General features: G+C 46.4%; 1 pseudogene; it reads right to left on the bottom strand.

Annotated features, from left to right (window-relative positions):
* Nucleotides 1–79: 79 nt before the first annotated feature.
* LOC121800551 lies at nucleotides 80–14,711 on the bottom strand (annotated as a pseudogene).
* Nucleotides 14,712–15,590: the final 879 nt, after the last annotated feature.

Genomic DNA, 15,590 nt, shown 5'->3' with positions numbered 1-15,590 from the left:
AACTTCAATATAATTTAGCATGGTATTAATTCAACTAAATTGGGATATCTTAAGTTTTCATATTGAATAACATGTAAGGCTACAAATCGTCCCTGTATAGAACTACTGGACTCCGGACTCTGTGAATGCCATCGGACCATTCCAAAGAGGCCGACACCATTTTCACGTTAGTCTTCCCACTAATGACCACTTAAAATGACTTCTTCTCGTTCATAGCCTCAAATGCAAGGATGCTAGGCTCCATTGAAATGATGTAGTCTGAGCTTTTAGTCGTCGTGACCTTGTATGTTCAGTTCCCAAGTCCAACATTTGTAACTACTCTAGTAAATTTCTCAGAAAAAGTCACAACTTTGTTACCATTAGCCTTAATGCAGGCAGTCATGGAAGGGTAGTTAAGGTCCTTTGGTGTGATTCGCCCTCGAGTAAGGCAGCTGCGCTTCACTCCAAATATCTTTCCCAGTTTTGCAGGTTTGTAACCCACACTACCCAGCATCTTAACATAATCCTCTGCAACTGTCTCATAAACGAGGCCAGCATTTGCAGCTCTCACCGGATCAATATGCCCAGCGCCATACGAGAATTCTGCTAGTGCTAGTGGATCTTTTGTGGCATCCATTCTCCAAGCTGAGAAAAGGATAGCTAAAATGAATTATTATTATTATTATTATTATTATTATTATTATTATTATTATTATTATTATTATTATTATTATTATTATTATTATTATGTTCTTTTTGCCTTTTTGGTTAATCACTAATCACTGACTGTTACCAGTTGTCATAAGAGCTGATTTGATTGCTGAAGGGGACCAGCTAGGATGCAATGATTTTAGATAAGCAGCTACTCCAGCAACGTGTGGACAAGACATCGATGTTCCAGAAAGTATGTTGTATTTAACAGATCTATCGTCTCCATAGACATCCGATGGCGATCCCAGAGGTGAAAAAGCTGCCAGGATTTTGATTCCAGGTGCTGTTACATCTGGCTGTATATGTAAAACGAATCAGACGCGCTGCCATAACATATCATGTTAACTTGTTCTTCAACGCTGACTTTGGATATGTGAAGAAGATTGCACCTTTAAAATACCTGGGATGATGATACTCGGACCTCTTGAGGAAAAGCTAGCAACTAGAGGGGCATCAAGATTTTTCACTGATTCATTGGTCATTATTTCCACCTTGGGGGATCTGTAGTGAGGTTTGAGTTTGAGTCATTTAGAACACAAAAAAATGCCAAATATAAGATAAGCCGATTTTACTTTGTGGAGTTGAGGTTGTGCTCCTGCAAACTGGAGGCTGGAACGGGAAGAACGATGGAAACATCACCAAAAACATCCGACAAGGCAATGGTGCCAATAGCTCCTGCAATGAAGGCTTCTGCTATGCCTATGATGGAGAAGCAGGCGACGATTTTTCCCTTCACTAAAGTTGGCTCTAAACACCCTGGAAAACAGTACCTAAAAGTGTAGCAAGATATTAGGCTCTTTCTCAGTCATTCTATAAGAGAAGGGATTTTGGAGTTTAGTGTACTTTGCCACTTCTTTGTCACAGCTTTCTGTGACGTCTTCACCAGATACCAAGGGGTAGCTATTCTGCTTCGAGCTGAAGGTATTCACTCCCTTTCCCTGCAAAACATATTACTCATAAGATAACAAACTTGATCAAGAAAGTGTTGAGTTTCTGATGCATACTGTCAATATACTCCCATTTTCAAGAGCAACTTTGGTGATGATCCCCCTATCAGTACTGCTTGCAGCAACTGAGAAAATCCACGGGACGATGCTGGAGGTTGATTTCTTTAACTGTCACGCCCGCATTTCCTAAGGATAGGAAGTACGGTGGACCGCGACTAGGGGAGGAATAAAGAAGCGGGGAAGAAAGGGGAGAACAGGAATATTTGACCCAAAAGCATTTATTAAAAAGAAGTTCACTTCAAACATTGTACTAAGAAGACATTTCTAAAGTTAATGTAAACAGAGTTAAATAAAAACAATGTATCGGATTACAAAGCAGCGGAAAAGACCAAAAGACAGATGATGCCGGGTATGACGACACGACACCATCCAAAGACCAAGTAAAACACTCATTTGGCTTTCACTGCTCAACATCCGTCATCCCCATCGCCGCTCAACCTGCACATTAAGAAAACAACATGCAGGGCTGAGTACTTATTGCACTCAGTGGACACACGCCAAAATCATAGTTTGTCATGCCACATCAGTGTAACCTTGGGGTTTTAAGTGTAAGAAAGTAACCCAAGTACACAAAATATATTTCATAAATTCGACTGCGCAGTCATTTTCAGATATTGCCACCCTTATTCCCACTATCATACACTATCTGATCCAACCATGACAAGGGGCGTGGCCACACCCCAGGTCAACTAGACCGGCCAACTTGCTCTCAGATGGCTCCCGGTCTCGTGTACACTAGCCTGAGGGTTCGCAGCCCAACAGACCCGAATTCGATTAAACATATGTGGTAAACCACTTCAGATAGGTTTCAAAACAAAACAATTGGCAAGACAAACAGTTCACCTCCATAAACATTTCCGGAACAAAGTCCGTATTTAAAGATAACCCACATAAAAGTAGGGTAGAAAAGCCCACCTCGATTGCTTAGCTTTTAAAACAGTTCCCTTCAACCACACTTTCCTCGAAAAAGATCACCCTTTTGAAAGATAAATAAATCATGATTAGAGTCAGGGTAGACGATGTTTAAACGACAATGCATGATTCCTACGTGGACGACTTCAACATCTAGCACGTTACACGAACACACACTTAACAACATCTCATAAGCCAAACACACAAAGACACGCCCGAAAACACACCCCGCACGCACCCGACACGCATACGACGTACTCAAAACGCGCACACGACACACACAGAACACTCAAACTCCTGGCATACCCTTACTGTGCAACGGCTCACTTGGCTCGGAAAAGGTTCGGAAAAAGCTCGGAAAAAGGATCGGCGTCTCGGCCTGGCTCGGTGTCTCGGCCGCCTGGCTCGGCACCTCGGCCGACCGTCTCGGCCGCCTGGCTCGGCACCTCGGCCGACCGTCTCGGCCGCCTGGCTCGGCACCTCGGCCGACCGTCTCGGCCGCCTGGCTCGGCACCTCGGCCGCCTGTCTCGGCACAGCTCGGCACCTGACTCGGCACAGCTCGGCACCTGTCTCGGCACAGCTCGGCACTTGTCTCGGCACAGCTCGACACCTGTCTCGGCACAGCTCGGCACCTGTCTCGGCACAGCTCGGCACCTGTCTCGGCACAGCTCGGCACTTGTCTCGGCACAGCTCGGCACCTGTCTCGGCACAGCTCGGCACCTCGGCCGACCATCTCGGCCGTCCGGCTCGGCACCTCGGCCGACCGTCTCGGCCGCCTGCTCGGCACCTCGGCCGACCGTCTCGGCCGCCTGCTCGGCACCTCGGCCGACCATCTCGGCCGTCCGGCTCGGCACCTCGACCGACCGTCTCGGCCGTCTGCTCGGCACCTCGGCCGACCATCTCGGCCGCATGCTCGGCACCTCGGCCGACCACCTCGGCCGTCTGCTCGGCACCTAGTTTACACCCCTTTTCCTCTGACCCCCGATTCTCAAACCCTATACGACAAACACACCACGCATTCTACATCCCAAAACACACCCAAACACCTGGGATCATCCCTTCCAGACTCTCCACAAATCTGCCCTAGGCTGAACCCAACACTCTCGGCCAACACACACGAAAACTCTCGAACCAAACACTGATTCCTCCGAGCCATCTCTTGGCCAAACACACCCACATACATCACAAAAGCACAACACTCAGAAACACACCCAAAGCACACACAAACAACACCCAGAACACACCACACGCAGAACTGCGCAGTTTACTTGCAAAAATCATAGTAAAAACATACGACATCCAATGAAGCTGAAATTTACACACCACACCGAAGACACATCCAAGTTTATACGGTTAAAATTTCGTACCAAAAGGAGATCGTTTGCTCAGTCAAAACGGGGTCGGAACCCACTGTCAGTTACTAACAAAACATGCTCGACAACAACACATAATCACAAAACCTATTCAGCATCTAAACCTTCCCAAAACGTCCTACATGCATGTTTTTCGAACTAAACGAGAGTTGAGGCCTTGTATTACCTTTCCCGGATAGTTCAACGTAGTGAAAAAGCTTTACTTCCTCTTACGACTCCGATTCACGACGAAGGGGGTATCACCTTGAGGAATCCAAGACGATGATGAGAGGGAGTGAATGAAAAAGATGAGAACCGAGAGGGAGAAGGAGAGAGGGAGCTTACCGGTGTTGAGAGCAATTGCAAGAGAGAAAAGAGAAAAACCGATGTGGGGAGAGATTGGAAAGGGGATGATGTATCGGTTAAGAGGGAGTGGGGAGGTTGAGAAAGTAGTGGGGAGGGGGAGAGAAACCGAGAGAGAGAGAGAGAGAGAGAGAGAGAGAGAGATATTTAATTTATTAATTAGGATATTAATTTGCTTTTCAAAAACCATAAACTAAAAATTCACACCCATAAATAATGTAAAACAAATAAAACATACCACACCATATCTTAAACAAGATATTCACAAAAAGCAAACACCCTTTAATTAAAAAAAAACGGACATTACATTCCTCCCACCTTAAAAAAAAATTTCGTCCCGAAATTTCGTCCAAGATCATTCAAACAGCTCCGGAAACTTCTCTCTCATCTTATCTTCTAATTCCCATGTTGCTTCTTCGACTCCATGATTCCTCCACCGTACTTTCACCGAAGCAATTGACTTATTCCTCAATTCTTGCACTCTTCGGTCCAAAATGGCCTCGGGCTTCTCCTCATAGCTTAGATCGGGATTTAGGACCATCATCTCTTCTTGGTGAACGATGTGTGTGGGGTCAAACACGTACTTCCTCAATTGTGACACATGGAAGACGTTGTGCACATTTCCAAAGCTTGGTGGTAGAGCCAACCTGTATGCTACCACGCCGACTCTATCCAAAATCTCGTATGGACCAATAAATCGGGGTCTCAGCTTTCCCTTCACTCCAAAACGAGTTATTCCCTTAGAAGGGGAAACTTTCAGAAAGACCTTTTCTCCGACCTCGAATTGTAAATCGGTCCTTCGAACATCCGCATAAGATTTCTGTCGATCCTGTGCCTCCTTGATCCTCCCACGGATTTGTCGGACAATCTCTATCATCTCTTCTACAGAGTCTGGTCCGAGAATTCTTCTCTCACCCACTTCATCCCAATAAAGTGGCGATCTACACTTCTTTCCATACAAGGCCTCATATGGGGCCATCTTGATAGTCGCCTGGTAACTATTATTGTAAGCGAACTCTACCAAGGGCAACACTTCTTCCCAACCTACGCCTCGATCTAGCACCACGGCTCGTAGCATGTCCTCCAATGCTTGTATCGTTCTCTCCGACTGCCCGTCGGTTTGCGGGTGGAACGCTGTACTGAAATTCAACTTAGTCCCCAACTCGCGTTGCAGGCTTGTCCAAAATCTAGAAGTGAATTTAGCATCACGATCAGATGTGATTGTCGCTGGAACTCCATGCAAGCGTATAATTTCCCGTACATATACCTTAGCCAACTGATCGGATCCATAAGTGGCACGAACCGGCACAAAATGGGCAGATTTGGTGAGGCGATCTATAATCACCCAAATCACCGTGTTCCCTCGCTGGGATTTTGGTAGTCCTACCACAAAGTCCATTGCAATATGTTCCCACTTCCATTCCGGAATCTCGAGGGGTTGCAATTTCCCATAGGGCCGTTGGTGTAGCGCCTTTACTTGTTGACATGCTAGGCATCTCTCCACAAATGCCGCAACATGCTTTTTCATACCATTCCACCAAAACTGTCTTTTCAAGTCTTGATACATTTTGGTGCTCCCTGGATGAGCAGCGTATGGGGTTTCATGTGCTTCTCTCATGATCTCCATCCTCAGGCCTTCATCCTTAGGCACACACAACCTTCCCTTGTATGTGAGACCATTATCCGCTGCCTCACGAAAATTTCCGAGTTCACCCGTCCTCACTTCTGAGCGAATCTTTTCTAGTAACGTATCTCGCCGTTGAGCTTCTACAATTCTGGCTCTTAAGTCGGGTTCCATCACCAACGTGGCTACTATTCCTTCCACAGTCTCGGGCATTCTCACTACTTCCAACCGCATCTTACTGAACTCTTGGATTATACTCTCCTCGACAGTAAGAAAGGTGGCCAGCTGAGATTGAGACTTCCTACTAAGAGCATCGGCCACTACGTTTGCTTTTCCCGGATGGTAATTTATACCACAATCGTAGTCCTTCACCAACTCGAGCCACCTACGTTGGCGCATATTCAGCTCCTTTTGCTCAAAGAAGTACTTTAGACTCTTATGGTCCGTGTATATCTCACAACGGACTCCATAAAGATGATGTCTCCAGATCTTCAAAGCATGTACCACAGCTGCCAGTTCCAAGTCATGCGTCGGATAATTCAGTTCATGGGGCTTCAATTGTCTCGATGCATATGCAATCACTTTCCCCTTCTGCATAAGCACACACCCCAGTCCCACCTTCGACGCATCCGTATATACCGCATAGTCAGTCTCTGGCTCCGGCACAGCTAGGATTGGTGCGGTGGTCAATTTCTCCTTCAACAACTGAAAGCTCGCCTCACATTCTGGTGTCCATATCATCTTGACTCCCTTTTTCAGTTGTTGCGTCATTGGCCTTGCTATCTTCGAGAATCCCTCGATGAATCTTCGATAATAGCCCGCCAGTCCTAAAAAGCTTCGGATTTCATTTTGTGTAGAAGGTGGCTTCCATTCCTGCACTGCTTCCACCTTGGCCGGATCTACACGAATTCCATCTGAAGTTACTACATGTCCAAGAAAATTTACTTCCTTGAGCCAAAACTCGCATTTACTGAACTTGGCATATAGTTTCTCGTCCCTTAGAGTTGCTAGGACGGTTCTCAAGTGCTCTTTGTGCTCCTCCTCGTTCTTTGAGTAAACAAGCACGTCATCGATGAAAACCAGGACAAACCGATCCAGAAATGGATGGAACACGCGGTTCATAAGGTCCATGAACACTGCCGGGGCGTTCGTCAGTCCAAAAGGCATTACAACGAACTCATAATGACCATATCTTGTTCGGAACGCCGTCTTGGGTACATCTTCTCGCCGAACCCTCAACTGATGGTACCCAGACCTCAAATCCATCTTAGAGAAGACTCCTGCCCCTCGAAGTTGGTCAAACAAGTCGTCTATCCTTGGTAGTGGATACTTGTTCTTCAGCGTTAGTTTGTTTAGCTCCCGATAGTCGATGCACATCCTCATCGTTCCATCCTTCTTCTTTACGAACAACACTGGTGCTCCCCATGGTGACACGCTAGGTCTAATGAATCCCAATTCCAGTAGCTCTTGCAGTTGCACCTTAAGCTCCTCCAACTCTTTTGGCGCCATTCTATAAGGTGCTTTGGATATTGGTGCCGATCCGGGCTCCAGATCGATCGTGAATTCTACTTGCCTGTCGGGTGGGGGTCCCGGCAATGCATCGGGGAAGACATCGGGATATTCACTCACTATCGCCACATCTTCTATCTTCCTGTCTTTCTTCTCCTCCCCATTCAAATAAACAAGGTACGCTGGACATCCCTTCCTCATCATTGTAGTGGCTTGCAGCGCAGAGATAATGGACTTGCGTCGGCTCATTGGGACTCCGTGAAACTTCATCGGCTCTTTTCCGGGGGTTTCAAACGAAATTTCCCTTTCTCTACAATGAAGGGTAACGTGGTTCTCCGCTAACCAATCCATACCCAAGATTATGTCTACGCTACCCATCGTCATTACTTGCAAATTATAAGCCACTAAACTGAGTTCACCTATTCCAAAGTTCACACATGCACAAGATCGGGATATATCTATAGCCCCGCCTACCGGTGAGGTCACACTCATAGTGGGTTCGGTCTTAACAGTAGGAAATTCCAAAGTATCCACACAAGACGTTGATATAAAGGAATGCGACGCACCCGTATCAAACAAGACAACTATAGGCATATTGAGAAGTGTGCCCATACCTGCCAAGTTTCCTTGCTCAAAGGTTTCTTTCCCGTTTGCCGGCTGTTTCCCCTTCAAGGCGTAGGCCCTTGCTTGCGATGGTAATCCTTGGCGGCGTTGTTGCGGTGGAGGTGCAGGTAGTGCCTGGGATTGTGGACGGAAACCTAGCTGGTTCTGTCTCGTTCCCGTTCCCATGTGCTTGTTTGGGCAATTTCGGATGTAGTGGCCACTCCCACCACAGTTGAAGCACCTAGGGTCTCGACACTCCCCGGCGTGGTACTTGAAGCACCTTCCACATTGAGGGTTCCTCGGCGGAAAGTTTGCCCTCGGTTGGAAAGTATTCTGTCTCCCGCCATTGTAGGGTGGGTTCCTCATGTGTTGTGGCCTCTTACCACCATACTGAGCCTGGTCACCATCCCACCTCCTCTTCTCTTGGTGGCCCGGCTGAGCTTGTAGAGGTGTCGCGTTTGTTGTTGCCACAACTCTTGGCTTAGGGAGTGCATCTTCCACGTCCAGTGCACAAGTCAAGATCTCCGAGTAGGAGAGTTCTCCTCGACAGGCCAATGCGGCCTTTATCTCATCTCTGAGCCCGGCCCGGAACTTCACCGCCCATTTCTCATCGGTGTCCATCAACTCGGGCGCATATCGTGCCATCTGCGCGAGGGCTCGGTCATACTCAGTCACAGTCATTCGGCCTTGGCTTAGCGTGTGGAACTCTACCACCTTGGCCCGTCTGTACGTCTTTGGGACATACTTGTTGTCAATCTCCACCTTAAACTCCTCCCATGTTAGCGCCTCCAGGCGGGCAGGATTCATAGTTCTTTGCCGAGTCTCCCACCAGTAATCGGCAGCACCTGACAGTTGAAAGGTAGCGCCAGCAATGCGCTCCCTATCTGTGCACTCCATGACCCTGAAGATACGCTCGAGGCCGCGTATCCACTCTTCCGCTTTGGATGGGTCTCCTTGTCCGTCAAATTTTGGGGGATTCTGCCTTGAGAACGTAACTATGAATCTTTCTTGTTGAGGCGGGGGTGGAGGTGGTGGTGGCGGTGGTGGTGGAGGTGGTGCCTCCACGTTGGGTCCTTGTCGTGGTTGGCGTGCACGTCTTGGCGGCATTCTGATTCAATATCCAAAAAGTGTTACTACAATTCTCATCCAAAATTACCACTTTCTCAAAATTTTCTTATAAAACCTTCATGTAGTATAAGATGCAACACATAGGATATAAATCAAAATCAAATTCTCATTAAAAGAAAGAAGGCCAACATTGTTCCCAAGAGTAGATCGTACTGAAAGCAAAAACTGAAAAGACAACGAACTATTCTAATTCTAGACTACGACTCTATCATCCTCATCCATAGGTCCTTCCTCTGGGTCTTCGTCATCGTCCTCCTCGGGGTTCTCTTGCTGAGCCTCCTCGGGTTCTTCCCCGTAGTCATCTTCAAACCCTTGCTCACCCTCGTACATGCTCACATACTTGTCCTGATACACGACCCTCTCTTCCACATCCTGTGGGGGCTGTTCCTCTCGAGAGTCCATCAGTGCACAATACACGGCTTTCCGAAAGCCAGCCATGTCACCCACCATGTCGTCGGTAGCGGGCTCATGCCACGTGTACCTCCTCGCCGTTCTTTCGGCCCACTCCTTCCAGCTATCGGGAAGCAAATCTATTAGCTTCTCAATGCCGTCATGCTCTGTCACTCCGAACTCCTGAGCTGCCCTCCAGAGGGTGTCGAAGTGTGCCACGAACTCGATCAGCGGTACGTGATCCTTCTTCCGGTACACTCTATAATCTCTGAGCACCCTCTGTGCCCTAAGTCTATCGCGATCACTCCGTCGCGGGGTTCGGAACATACGCGCCATCTATAGAAAAACAGAAACAACCGCCTCGCGTATAAAAACAGAGTACATAACCGAAGAAGAGAGAGAGAGAGTGTGTATGCACGTATCGCTGTTCTAACCCAAACCCGCTGGTGTTCAAAGGCCAAAAGCTCTTATCTATCATAGGTCCAAGAAGCACTAGTGAAATTCTATCACGTCTAAGTTCAAACATTCAAAAGGCCAACACATACTCACATAAAAGCTCACATCAACATTCACGTCATCATATCATCACACATCAGCCACATGCTTTCATATAAGTTCATCATACATCAACAGTTCATAACACCATAACAGTTCATAACTCAAATAATTTCCAACTTTTCCACATCACGTTGTACCCTTCCACATGTCTCAACATTTACTTAAACTTTACATAAAAATCATTTTCAACACCAAAATCACAATTTCCTCCACTTCCATATACTTTCCAAAATTTCGAAATTTTCATTACCTCATTTCAGGTTGAGTGCGATGAGTCGGATGTTGAGCCAATGACACTTTTGAAAACTTACTCCAGTCAGAAAAAGAATTTTTTGGGTCCAGAGCAGAAAGAGAAAACCTAGGCTCTGATACCACTCTGTCACGCCCGCATTTCCTAAGGATAGGAAGTACGGTGGACCGCGACTAGGGGAGGAATAAAGAAGCGGGGAAGAAAGGGGAGAACAGGAATATTTGACCCAAAAGCATTTATTAAAAAGAAGTTCACTTCAAACATTGTACTAAGAAGACATTTCTAAAGTTAATGTAAACAGAGTTAAATAAAAACAATGTATCGGATTACAAAGCAGCGGAAAAGACCAAAAGACAGATGATGCCGGGTATGACGACACGACACCATCCAAAGACCAAGTAAAACACTCATTTGGCTTTCACTGCTCAACATCCGTCATCCCCATCGCCGCTCAACCTGCACATTAAGAAAACAACATGCAGGGCTGAGTACTTATTGCACTCAGTGGACACACGCCAAAATCATAGTTTGTCATGCCACATCAGTGTAACCTTGGGGTTTTAAGTGTAAGAAAGTAACCCAAGTACACAAAATATATTTCATAAATTCGACTGCGCAGTCATTTTCAGATATTGCCACCCTTATTCCCACTATCATACACTATCTGATCCAACCATGACAAGGGGCGTGGCCACACCCCAGGTCAACTAGACCGGCCAACTTGCTCTCAGATGGCTCCCGGTCTCGTGTACACTAGCCTGAGGGTTCGCAGCCCAACAGACCCGAATTCGATTAAACATATGTGGTAAACCACTTCAGATAGGTTTCAAAATAAAACAATTGGCAAGACAAACAGTTCACCTCCATAAACATTTCCGGAACAAAGTCCGTATTTAAAGATAACCCACATAAAAGTAGGGTAGAAAAGCCCACCTCGATTGCTTAGCTTTTAAAACAGTTCCCTTCAACCACACTTTCCTCGAAAAAGATCACCCTTTTGAAAGATAAATAAATCATGATTAGAGTCAGGGTAGACGATGTTTAAACGACAATGCATGATTCCTACGTGGACGACTTCAACATCTAGCACGTTACACGAACACACACTTAACAACATCTCATAAGCCAAACACACAAAGACACGCTCGAAAACACACCCCGCACGCACCCGACACGCATACGACGTACTCAAAACGCGCACACGACACACACACAACACTCAAACTCCTGGCATACCCTTACTGTGCAACGGCTCACTTGGCTCGGAAAAGGTTCGGAAAAAGCTCGGAAAAAGGATCGGCGTCTCGGCCTGGCTCGGTGTCTCGGCCGCCTGGCTCGGCACCTCGGCCGACCGTCTCGGCCGCCTGGCTCGGCACCTCGGCCGACCGTCTCGGCCGCCTGGCTCGGCACCTCGGCCGCCTGGCTCGGCACCTCGGCCGACCGTCTCGGCCGCCTGGCTCGGCACCTCGGCCGCCTGTCTCGGCACAGCTCGGCACCTGACTCGGCACAGCTCGGCACCTGTCTCGGCACAGCTCGGCACTTGTCTCGGCACAGCTCGGCACCTGTCTCGGCACAGCTCGGCACCTGTCTCGGCACAGCTCGGCACCTGTCTCGGCACAGCTCGGCACTTGTCTCGGCACAGCTCGGCACCTGTCTCGGCACAGCTCGGCACCTGTCTCGGCACAGCTCGGCACCTCGGCCGACCATCTCGGCCGTCCGGCTCGGCACCTCGGCCGACCGTCTCGGCCGCCTGCTCGGCACCTTGGCCGACCGTCTCGGCCGCCTGCTCGGCACCTCGGCCGACCATCTCGGCCGTCCGGCTCGGCACCTCGACCGACCGTCTCGGCCGTCTGCTCGGCACCTCGGCCGACCATCTCGGCCGCATGCTCGGCACCTCGGCCGACCACCTCGGCCGTCTGCTCGGCACCTAGTTTACACCCCTTTTCCTCTGACCCCCGATTCTCAAACCCTATACGACAAACACACCACGCATTCTACATCCCAAAACACACCCAAACACCTGGGATCATCCCTTCCAGACTCTCCACAAATCTGCCCTAGGCTGAACCCAACACTCTCGGCCAACACACACGAAAACTCTCGAACCAAACACTGATTCCTCCGAGCCATCTCTTGGCCAAACACACCCACATACATCACAAAAGCACAACACTCAGAAACACACCCAAAGCACACACAAACAACACCCAGAACACACCACACGCAGAACTGCGCAGTTTACTTGCAAAAATCATAGTAAAAACATACGACATCCAATGAAGCTGAAATTTACACACCACACCGAAGACACATCCAAGTTTATACGGTTAAAATTTCGTACCAAAAGGAGATCGTTTGCTCAGTCAAAACGGGGTCGGAACCCACTGTCAGTTACTAACAAAACATGCTCGACAACAACACATAATCACAAAACCTATTCAGCATCTAAACCTTCCCAAAACGTCCTACATGCATGTTTTTCGAACTAAACGAGAGTTGAGGCCTTGTATTACCTTTCCCGGATAGTTCAACGTAGTGAAAAAGCTTTACTTCCTCTTACGACTCCGATTCACGACGAAGGGGGTATCACCTTGAGGAATCCAAGACGATGATGAGAGGGAGTGAATGAAAAAGATGAGAACCGAGAGGGAGAAGGAGAGAGGGAGCTTACCGGTGTTGAGAGCAATTGCAAGAGAGAAAAGAGAAAAACCGATGTGGGGAGAGATTGGAAAGGGGATGATGTATCGGTTAAGAGGGAGTGGGGAGGTTGAGAAAGTAGTGGGGAGGGGGAGAGAAACCGAGAGAGAGAGAGAGAGAGAGAGAGAGAGAGATATTTAATTTATTAATTAGGATATTAATTTGCTTTTCAAAAACCATAAACTAAAAATTCACACCCATAAATAATGTAAAACAAATAAAACATACCACACCATATCTTAAACAAGATATTCACAAAAAGCAAACACCCTTTAATTAAAAAAAAACGGACATTACATTAACCACCGTGTTCCCTGCAGCTTGCACCACTAAAATTCCCTTAAGCGATGCATGAAGAGCGCCAACTGAGATGGGATCATGCATCGGTCAAGATGCTGTTGGGGCCCCGATGGAGATTGAGATGATATCAACTCCACCAGCTATGGCATCATCGAATGCAGCTAGTATATCTGCTGATTGGCAATCACTTGGATTACAAACTTTATATACTGCAATTCGTGATCCCTCCTCTGGCTGTTCCTTTGGCAATTCCATAGAAACTAGCATGTGTTACAGAGTTTCCTGCTGCTGTCGAAGCGGTGTGAGTTCCATGGCCCTGTCCATCTCTGGCAGAATCATCGGGTAGAGGCAGCGAGTTGTAGTGACGAGCCCCTATCACTTTGCTGGATAAGAAGAAATACTAGGTGATCTGGATAAGAAGCATTTGATATATTTAGTAAGAAAAGAGGTTATACTTGTTGCAGGTGAAGTTCTTTCCACCACTGCAAGCACCTTTCCATTTCTTGGGAGGAAGGCTGAAGCCTTTGTCTCTGAAACTCTCTGACTCTGGCCAAATTCCAGTGTCGATGACACCAATAATCGTGTCACTCTCAACTGTGGGATTCCGGTCAACATTTTCATGAAATCCCATGAAATCCCAAGATCTTGTAGTTTTGGGGTAAAAACTTAAACTTGGAAATATTGATACTACTCCTTCATGACCTACATGATATTCAGAGAATAAAATAGATGCCAACTCTGATATGAAGATCAGCACAAAGTTATGTGATATAGGACTGGAAATATGCATGAGTGGAACTTTACTTGCCAACTTTTCGTGCTCTTGAGCCGTGAGATAGGCTACAAACCCGTTGAAACTTCTTGTGTAACTTCTAACCAAGGACTGTCCCAAAAACCTTTTAGAATAAAACATATATCACTATTCACTGTTATTTATCTATGCATAAAGCTATATGTAATATAGAAAGTACTTCTGTTACCTGGTGTCAACAACTTGACGAAGCATGTTAAAATGGTGCGATGAAAGAGAATGATTTCTTTCAACAAGATTTCCCATGTACACAACGTATACCAACTTTCAGAGTGAGTTCAGACAGTCAAATAAATGTACTCCTTAAGAAGGTAAGAAACTTGGACAGAACTTACCTGTCTATCATCTTCTGCTACGAAAGGTTGAAGGGCGTTGCTCAAAAACAGAACAAGAACAAATAAAATGCAGGAAGTTCTAAGAGAAAAGAAAATTTTCATGATTGAGAGACAAGAAATACTCAAGCTAACTCCAATCCTAACCTATACTTTTATTTCAAGTCACTAATTACTACCCCATTAAATCATACTTCCATATTGGAGGTGAATCATTAAATCAGAAATCTGCTATTCTGGTGGGTTGATAATTACAGAAGGTATTTCCTTTACTCGTGTTTCATTTCAGTAGTTTCACATTATATGCACTTAATAATAGGACGTGAAGAAGAAAGTTATAAACTATTTGGACGTATCACCTAGAAATAAATCTTATTGATTGCAATGTTAAGAACAGCTGATATGTATCAATCACTACTTTTCAGTATTGTTACATAGTTTTCTCACAATAGCAAAGTATTCCGTTAAGATACTGTCAACAAGCTCACTACAAATTATCCGTGTAAACAATGATTGGACTGCGAACTCTGTGGGCCCCATCAGGCCATTCGAGTGAGGCCGACACCATTTTCCTGCTGATCTTACCACTGATAACCACTTCAAATGATTTTCTCTCATTAGATGCTCCAAATGTCAGAACTCCAAGTCTTACTGTGATGGCACACTCGCTGCTTGTAACCGTTGTTGTGAAGTTCTGGGAGAAATTTTATAATAAGAGAGGGAGAGATCATACTTGTTGCAAGTGAAGTTCATTCTTCATAACTGAAACTCTCCGATTCAGGCCAAGCGCCAGTGATGATAATCCCCTTGGTTTCAACAGAGGGGCTGCGGTGAACATTTTCAGCAAATCCCATGAAATCCCATGAACATTTTCAGCAAATCCAATGAAATCCCAAGATCTTAGTGAGTAATTTCCTCGAAAATCTCTTGGAGATGAGCATACATAGATCTTATGCAAGAATGAATTAAGCAGAAATTTTACTGGCCAACTTCACCCTCTCTTGATATGTAAGGTAGGCTGCAAATCCATTGAAACTCCTCTTATAGCTTCTAACCAAAGATT

This window comes from Salvia splendens, chromosome 4 (assembly GCF_004379255.2).
Source record: "Salvia splendens isolate huo1 chromosome 4, SspV2, whole genome shotgun sequence".
NCBI classification, from domain to species: Eukaryota; Viridiplantae; Streptophyta; class Magnoliopsida; order Lamiales; family Lamiaceae; genus Salvia; species Salvia splendens.
Note: the sequence above shows the minus strand (reverse complement) of the source record. Positions and strands in the feature narration are given on the sequence as shown.